We start from the raw sequence: 9,421 nt of genomic DNA, 5'->3' as shown, positions 1-9,421 counted from the left end.
AGCATGGAAAAGATCCTGTGGTTACGTGCTGCTCTGGGTTCATTATAATTGCTCAGTTGTTTCTGTCAGGACCCGTGCGAGAAACAGTCACTAATAATCGTCAGAACCCAGAAGATGAGGCAGACACAGCAGTACTAGAGATGGTGGTTTAATTAAGAACAAAATTTCAGGCAAAGAAACTAAAACCACAATGTCCAAAAATAAAGCCAAGAGGCACAAAATGGAAATCCTCCAAAATACAAAAGAAACTCCACAAAGTGGTAAAAAACAGCAGGGAAAAACAAACCTCAAAAAACTACCTCAAATAATACACAAAGAACTATTTTGTTCTTTAATTAAACCACCATCTCTAGTACTGCTGTGTCTGCCTCATCTTCTGGGTTCTGACGATTATTAGTGACTGTTTCTCGCACCGGGTCCTGACACTATTTTTGGTAACTTTCTATAAAAATGTATTGGAGTGAGAATTTCTTTCTTTTGGGATTTGTATACCGAGTATGTTCACATCCCCGTCAGACCATTTAATTGGTAAACTACATGGTAATGTAAAATTCGATTTTTTTTGTGATCCAATACGTAATATAGTACACTTATCATAATTTGGTTTTAATCCAGAGAGGATAGCAAAGGTATCTAGATCCTCTAAGAGCCCGTGGAGAGATTCTAATTGTGGTTTTAAAAGAAAACATGAATCATCAGCGTACAATGACACCTTAGTTTTTAAGCCACGGATTTCTAATCCCTTAATATTATTGTTTGATCTAATTTTAACAGCTAATATGTCGATGGCAATATAAATAGATATGCTGATAGTGGACAACCTTGTTTTACTCCTCTTGAGAGTTTAAAACTTTGAGAAGTAGCCGTTATTTACTATTTTACACCTAGGATTACTATACATGACTTTAACCCATTTTATAAGAGATTCCCCAAATTTGAAATATTCTAGGCATTTATATATAAACTCCAGTCGTACTTTATCAAAAGCCTTTTCAAAATCAGCTATGAAAACCAGGCCTGGTGTCCCCGATATTTCATAGTATTCTATTGTTTCCAGTACTTGTCTTATATTATCTCCAATGTATCATCCATGTAAAAAACCTGTCTGATTAGGATGAATAATATCTGACAATACTTTTTAAATTCTATGCGCCAAGCATTTTGCTATGAGTGAAGTGTAACAGGTCTCCAATTTTTAACAGGTCTCCAAAAATCCATACAATTAGTTTCAGTTAGTGGAGATGGAGGAGACTGAAACGAAAACATATTCTTAAAGTACTTTACTTCCTCTTTCAAAATATCATTCAGCGAATCAAATGTAAACCTTTTCCCTGAAACACCCACAACACGGTCCCCCGTAGTGACCATATTCCCAAGCATCTCCGTGCAGTCAGACCTTTGATTTTGTGCCACCAGGGCCACAATAATATACCCCCTCTCTGAATGTCCGAGTGTGACCCCCTCCCCGTGGGTTACTACAGCTAGTGTTGCCAGCACTGCCACTGCCAGGGTGGGGGCACCCCACCCCCCTCCCCATGGGTTACTGCAGCTAGTGTTGCCAGCACTGCCACTGCCTGGGTGGGGGCACCTCACTCCCCTCCCCATGGGTTACTGCAGCTAGTGTTGCCAGCACTGCCACTGCCTAGGTGGGGGCACCCCACCCCCCTCCCCATGGGTTACTGCAGCTAGTGTTGCCAGCACTGCCTCAGTGGGGGCACCTCACCCCCTCCCCATGGGTTACTGCAGCTAGTGTTGCCAGCACTGCCACTGCCTGGGTGGGGGCNCAGCACTGCCTCAGTGGGGGCACCTCACCCCCTCCCCATGGGTTACTGCAGCTAGTGTTGCCAGCACTGCCACTGCCTGGGTGGGGGCACCTCACCTGAATCCCCACCAGCTAGGTACAAGGTTGTCAAGGTTCTCATTAGCAGCTTTGAGAATGTCCTTGTATATTATGCTCTCCCTTTAGTGGGCTTTGGCTTTGCAGGACCAACCCTGCCAAGCAGGCTCAGAATCTTGAGGGGGCAGTGCTGCTCTAGGTCTCTGACCGCATTTTGGCTGCATTACAGCAGGCCCATAAAACAGTTAGGGACTTCTCCTTAGTATCTGGGTCATTTAGATGGGTGTCTAAGGTATAGGGTTGTGGACCATTCCATCAATATAGGATCATAAATAAATAATTAGATATATAATTTATTTAAAAAATTTAGTTCCCCATGATAGGACAATAAATTAATCAAATGTATAATTTATTTTAAAACACTGTTCCACCATGATAGGACAATAAATAAATAAATAAGACGTATAATTCATTACAAAAGTATATCCATCATCTGAACAACATTGAAAGCTCTCTCACACCCCCGCTCACAGCAATACATTGGTTCTGGGATATGCAACCATTTCCTTTCTCACTCAACGCCACACTTTCCCAAACATAACAATAAACACACACCATCCACACTGTGCCTTCTGTTGACTGAGTTGTTATCTTCACCATGTTGAATTAGTGCTTTTGAGTTCCAATTAGTTATATTTGAAGATATATAGAAAAGCTATCTTTTTATTGTATTTTTACAATCCGTAATTGTTTCATTATTTTCCTCGTCTATAAGAAATGTGTCATTTTTAAAATAGCAATGGAGTAGTCTTTGTGTCTCTGAACAACTGGTTATCAATGTATAGTTTATCGACGACGAGAGCTACTCGTTTCCCTTTTAATCTATTTTCCTTGAAAATTGGATACAGAACTTTACGCCGTTCTGCAATTTCCTTCGGGAACTGGTCATTCATGACAATTTTGGTCCCAGCAAGTCTTTTAACCATTATTTTATCTTTAAATTAAGCAAATTTGGCAACGATTATGCATATGCTTGGTACCATTTGAAAGGAAACACTTTAAAGTTTGTGGAAATGTGAAAGGAATGTAGGAGAATATAACACAATAGATCTGAAAAAAACCAACCGTTCTTTTGTATTTTTTTTGTACTATCATCTTTCTTTCAAGAGAAAGACCATAATGTATTATTCCAGCCCAGGTGCAATTTAGATTTTGGCCACTAGATGGCAGCAGTGTATGTGCAAAATTTAAGACTGATCCAATGAACCATTGGATTTATGTTCAAAATGTTTGTATCAAGACTGCCCAAATGTGCCTAATTTGTTTACCACTTACTGTGGTAATAATGGGTAATAAATGGTTATAACTGGTTATACCACTGACAGGCACCCTGCCCTGGTACTTACTGTGGTAATAATGGGTAATAACTTGTTATAACAATGACAGGCACCCTGCACCAGTACTTACTGTCTTTATCAATGGAGTTACAATGTGTGTGTGTGTGTGTGTGTGTGTGTGTGTGTGTGTGTGTGTGTGTAGTGTGTATGTCGTGTGATTGTATGTGTGGTGTGTGTGTTTGTGTGTGTGTGTGTGTGTGTGTGTGTGTTGTGTGTGTGTGTGTGTGTGTGTGTAGGCACCTTGCCACGGCGGATGCGTAAGGAGTTGTTAACAGTGAAGCTTCGTAACCGGCCAGTCAGCAGGAGCTGGAGGACAGAAAACATTTTCCCTGTTCGCTCAGACCTGGAGAGAACAGGAGATACGACAGCACATAGAGACCAAGCTGGCCAAGTGAGTTATTTACACACACAGTGTGACCTAGAGAGTCTCTCTCTCTCTCTCTCTCTCTCTCTCTCTCTCCTCTCTCTCTCTCTCTCTCTCTCTCTCTCTCTCTCTCTCTCTCTCTCTCTCTCTCTCTCTCTCTCTCTCTCTCTTCTCTCTCATTCAGTTCAGTTTGCTTTATTGGCATGAAGCAACAATGTAATATTGTCAAGCCTACTTTGGAGATTTACAATATTAACATCATTAAATAATAATAATCAATATTGACAACAGTAACAACCTTAATCAAGGGGCAAAATAACCTATACATTGAACAATACAATAAGCATAGAGGACATGTGCAGTTGATTGGTCTGTCAGACATTGTCCCTCATCTTATGGCAGGCAGCAATGTAGTGCGCTGCCAACCCAGAGCTCTCTGCGTTCTCCCCCAACAGGACGGGTAGCCTACTCACATCAGAGAGGTCTTTGAAACTTGAATAAGGGTTTCAAATTGGGGAAATGACACTCTCTAATTGTTTAATATTTGGACATTTTGTCAGGAAATGCAGCTCTGTCTCAATGTGCCTGTACTTTGCCAAGGTTTTTCTAAGGTTTTGATCAGTAACCAGGTCAAATAGTTAGCCATGGTGTCCATTTATGGCAGATAGAACTGCATTTTGCTTTGTGCTTGTGCTTGTGTTTCCCAGTAGGTAATGTGGTTTTGTTTTTGACTGTGTTGTAATTTGGTTTATCTGATTGATTGGATGTTCTGGTTTTGAGAGGCTTCAGTTGTGTTAAGTAGAACAGGTTAGGAACTCAGCCCCAGGACCAGCTGGATGAGGTGACTGAGGCTTCAGTTGTTAGTAGGAACAGGTTAGTGAACTCAGCCCCAGGACCAGCTGGATGAGGGGACTGGGGCTTCAGTGTGTTAGTAAGAACGGTTAGTGAACTCAGCCCCAGGACCAGCTAGGGGGCTGGATCGTAGGTCGTCGTAGACTGTGTTTCGTAGTGACGTAGTCAGTTGTGACCTCATCCCAGGACCAGCTGGATGAGGGGACTGAGGTTTCAGTGTGGGTTAGTAGAACAGGTTAGTGAAACTCAGCCAGACAGCTGGATGAGGGGGACTGAGGCTTCAGTGTGTAGTAGAAAGGTTAGTGAACTCAGCCTCAGGACCAGCTGGATGAGGGGACTGAGGCTTCAGTGTGTTAGTAGAACAGGTTTGTGAACTCAGCCCCAGGACCAGCTGGATGAGGGGACTGAGGTTTCAGTGTGTTAGTAGAACAGGTTTGTGAACTCAGCCCCAGGACCAGCTGGATGAGGGGACTGAGGTTTCAGTGTGTTTTAGTAGAACAGGTTTGTGAACTCAGCCCCAGGACCAGCTGGATGAGGGGACTGAGGCTTCAGTGTGTTAGTAGAACAGGTTAGTGAATTCAGCGCCAGGACCAGCTGGATGAGGGGACTGAGGCTTCAGTGTGTTAAGTAGAACAGGTTAGTGAACTCAGCCCCAGGACCAGCTGGATGAGGGGACTGAGGCTTCAGTGTGTTAGTAGAACAGGTTAGTGAACTCAGCGCCAGGACAAGCTGGATGAGGGCCTGAGGCTTCAGTGTGTTAGTAGAACAGGTTAGTGAACTCAGCCCCAAGACCAGCTGGATGAGGGGACTTTTCTTTGCTCAGCTCTTGGCATTGCAGGGCTTGGTAATGATATGAGAGGGGGTCACTGTATTTTACATGTTTCCAAAACTGAATTGCTATTTTGTGAGTTTTTATTATTAGTGGATATTGGCCTAATTCTGCCCTGCATGCATGTTTGTAGTTTTCCTCTGGACATGTAGGAGAATCTTACAGAACTCTGCATGCAGTGTTTCATGGGGTGTTCTTGTTTTGCAAGTGGACACCAACCTCACGGCCATAAAGTGCAATTGGTTCAATGACACATTCAATTAGTTTAAGCCAAGATGTTATAGGCATTTACGTAGAATGCCCTGCGTGCTTTCTCTCTCAGTTCAATTCACTGCTCATTAAGGTGTCCAGTTGAGCTTTTATTTATTAACCTCAGTAATTGTAGTGGTGCAGTATTCTATATATTTTTGTACCAATTGAGAATTGGTCTAATTCCCTGAAGATCTGGATCTTCTCTGGAAAATCATTATTTTATGTCTATTTGGGTTTACTGCCTAGGCGCCCAGGTCTGGCAGTACTGCTCTAGCAGGTCCAGGCTCTGCTGTAGACCATGTGACAGCAGGCATAGGTCATCTGCGAAGAGCAAGCAATTTGACCTCTGAATTGTGGAGATGTACTACAGGGTCAGTTTCTATAGAGTCCTGGTCAGTTCCTATGAGCTCCTGGTCATTTCCCGTAGTTGAGGCTCCTGTCAGTTTCCTATAGAGCTCCTGTCAGTTTCCTATAGAGCTCCTGGTCCATTTCTCTAAGAGCTCCTGGTCAGTTTCCTATAGAGCTCCTGGTCAGTTTCCTATAGAGGCTCCTGGTCAGTTTTCTATAGAGCTCGCTGGTCAGTTCCAATACAGCTCCTGTCAGTTCCTATAGAGTCCTGGTCAGTTTCCTATTAGAGCCTGGTCAGTTTCCTATAGAGCTTCCTGGTCCAGTGTCCTGACTTTGTCAGTGCCGAGCTCTCCTGGTCGTTTTCTCGTATAGAAGCTCCTGGCATTGTCCTATAGAGGTCCTTGGTCCTAGTTTCCTGATAGCAGCTCCGGATCGTGTCCTATAGAGCTCCTGGTCAGTGTCCTATTAGAGTTCTCTGGTCGTTTATCGAGTCCTTCATCAGAGCTCACTGGTCAGTTTTCCTATGAGCTGGTCAGTGTCTTCTTCCTGAGCTTCCAAGACTCTTATTCCTATAGAGCTCCTGGTCAGTTTCCGTATAGAGCTTCCTAGACGTCTGTGGTCCTATAGAGCTCCTGGTCCGAGTTTCTTATAAAGCTCCTGGTCAGTTTCCCTATAAGACTCATGAGGTTCGTCTATAGAAGCTCCTGGTCGTGTTCCTATAGAGCTCTGTGTACGTTGTTCCTATAGAGCTCTTGTCAGTTTCCATATAGAACTCCTGGTCAGTCTTCCTATATAGAGCCTCCTGGCTGTCACTAGCTCTTGTCCTTGCAATGAAGATGCTCCATGCTGTTCCTTATGATCTGTGTCCTTTTCTATAAGCAGCCTCCTGGTCAGTTTCCTAAGAGCTCCTGTCAGATTCCCTATAGAGCTCCTGGTAAGTTTCTATAGAGCCTCCTTGGTCGTTTTTCCTATATGAGCTCCTGGTCCGTTTCCTATAGAGCTCCTGGTCAGTTTCTTATATAGCTCCTGGTCAGTTTCCTATAGAGCTCCTGGTCAGTTTCCTATAGAGCTCCTGGGGAATCCAAGGGATTTTGATTGTCCTTTCTAGCTTTTTCTAATACATTCAACTTCTTATGCATTTGATATTGTTCTGCATTTGCATCAATTTGAACGATTTTGTAGAGGGTTTTTAAATGGGTTGTCCATATGTCCCCATTTTCTATCGTAAATCATCTAGTTTCATTATTATTATTATATATTTTTTTGAAGTTGTTTGTGTTTATGGACTCCTCAATCATTGGCATCTACTTGGTGTTGTATTGTGCTTTTTGGGGGGGTTCAGAGTATACTCTCTCTCTCAGACTCTCTCTGTCTCTCTCTCTATCTCTATACATAAACAGGTGAAGTTGAAAGTTTGCATTACACTTAGGTTGGAGTCATTAAAACTTGTTTTTCAACCACTCCACAAATTTCTTGTTAACAAACTATAGTTTTGGCAAGTCGGTTAGGACATCTACTATGTGCATGACACAAGTCACTTTTCCAACAATTGTTTACAGACAGATTATTTTACTTATAATTCACTGTATCACAATTACAGTGGGTCAGAATTTTACATACACTAAGTTGACTGTGCCTTTAATAAACAGCTTGGACAATTCCCGGAAATAATGTCATGGCTTTAGAATCTTCTGACAGGCTAATTGACATCCTTTGAGTCAATTGGAGGTGTACCTGTGGATGTATTTCAAGGCCTACCTTCAAACTCAGTGCTTCTTTGCTTGACATTATGGGAAAATCTAAAGAAATCAGCCAAGCCCTCAGAAAAACATTTGTAGACCTCCACAAGTCTGGTTCATCCTTGGGAGCAATTTCCAAACACCTGAAGGTACCACGTTCATCTGTACAAGCAATAGTACGCAAGTATAAACACCATGGGACCACGCAGCCGTCATACCGCTCAAGAAGGAGACGCGTTCTTTCTCCTAGAGATGAACATACTTTGGTGCGAAAAGTGCAAATCAATCCCAGAACAACAGCAAAGGACCTTGTGAAGATGCTGGAGGAAACAGGTACAAAAGTATCTATTTCCCCATTGTATTTACCCAAGTTCTGTTTTAACTCCAAGATCACCGACAGTTTTTGTTGTTGTTGCCTGATGCAGGACTCTAGTGCCAGAAAAGGGGCTCCATTAAACACCTCCATTAATTTACGAAAAGATAGTCACTTTGTGCCACAGTTTAGACTACCGATAGATCAGCGTTCAAACTCCCCCTTGTGATAGTGTGGTGCAATGACAGAATGCCACCATCTACCACTGTAGGTTCACTGAGTTCTGTTTGATAGAGACAGCTTGTTGGTTCACTGAGTTCTGTTTGATAGAGACAGCTTGTAGGTTCNTCTGTTTGATAGAGACAGCTTGTTGGTTCACTGAGTTCTGTTTGATAGAGACAACTTGTTGGTTCACTGAGTTCTGTTTGATAGAGACAACTTGTAGGTTCACTGAGTTCTGTTTGAGACACTAATCATTAGGGGTGTGTTCTGTTCAGAATTCTCCCAGGCCAGCCCTCTATGATTCAGACGGTGTTATTTTGTACCAATTAAGAAATTGGTCTAATTCCCTGAGATCTGGATCTCAGCAACACTGCTGGGTTTTTCATGCTTAACAGTTTCCCGTGTGTATCAAGAATGGTCCACCACCGAAAGGACACAGCCAACTGGACACAACAGTGGGAAGAATTGGATTCAACATGGGCCAGCATCCCTGTGGAACGCTTTTTGGCACCTTGTACAGTCAATGCACCGACGAATTGAGGCTCTTCTGAGGGAAAAAGGCAGAACTGCAACTCAATATTAGGAAGGTGTTTTGTACACTGTATATTATATATATATATTATACATTTCAAAAGGCGTTTAGGTATGACCTAGTTATTCTCAACATTGTGGTCTGAAAACCACAGCTCATGGGCCATATCAGACCTGCAGGCCATAAGGTTCTGTTTGTGAAGTGATTAGATATTCCTATCGGAATCAAGCCAGAGAGAGGATATCCAACAATTGGAATATTTCATCACCCACGACCTGAATGACTGCTATGGTGAAGGACTCAACAAACAAGAATACCTAAACCATCTCAACTGGGACAACCATCTCAGTAACAGGTGCAATAAATATAAATGTAAGTTATTTATCTTTGTATAGTATATGATCAATGTGCATGAGGAAACAGATATTAAAACAAACGTTTCTAAAAATCAACCTGCAACAAAGCATGCTGGGAAATAGGATAATGAGGCCCCTCCCACGTCTTTTTCACTCAGAGAGAGTTAACTGAAATGAACTCAACACAGTGGAGTAACAAGCCCTTGGGGTGTTGATTCCACTGTGATTTAAACTACCCTTCATTTATTCACTTCATGTGCTGTCAACTTCAACCCTACTGCTGTTAACTCCACTAGAATCCACACTCAGATATAACACTGGTGTTAACCCCTCTATAATCCACACTCAGATATAACACTGGTGTTAACTCCACTAGAATC

General features: G+C 42.5%; 1 pseudogene; it reads left to right on the top strand.

The window, feature by feature from the left end:
• The window catches only part of LOC112072439 (phosphatase and actin regulator 3-like), a 100,953-nt pseudogene that overhangs the window by 73,288 nt on the left and 18,244 nt on the right, over positions 1 to 9,421 (top strand).

Source organism: Salvelinus sp. IW2-2015, unplaced genomic scaffold (genome assembly GCF_002910315.2).
Source record: "Salvelinus sp. IW2-2015 unplaced genomic scaffold, ASM291031v2 Un_scaffold1929, whole genome shotgun sequence".
Taxonomy (NCBI): Eukaryota; Metazoa; Chordata; class Actinopteri; order Salmoniformes; family Salmonidae; genus Salvelinus; species Salvelinus sp. IW2-2015.
The sequence above is the reverse complement of the archived record's forward strand: the minus strand, read 5'-3'. Positions and strand labels throughout refer to the sequence as shown.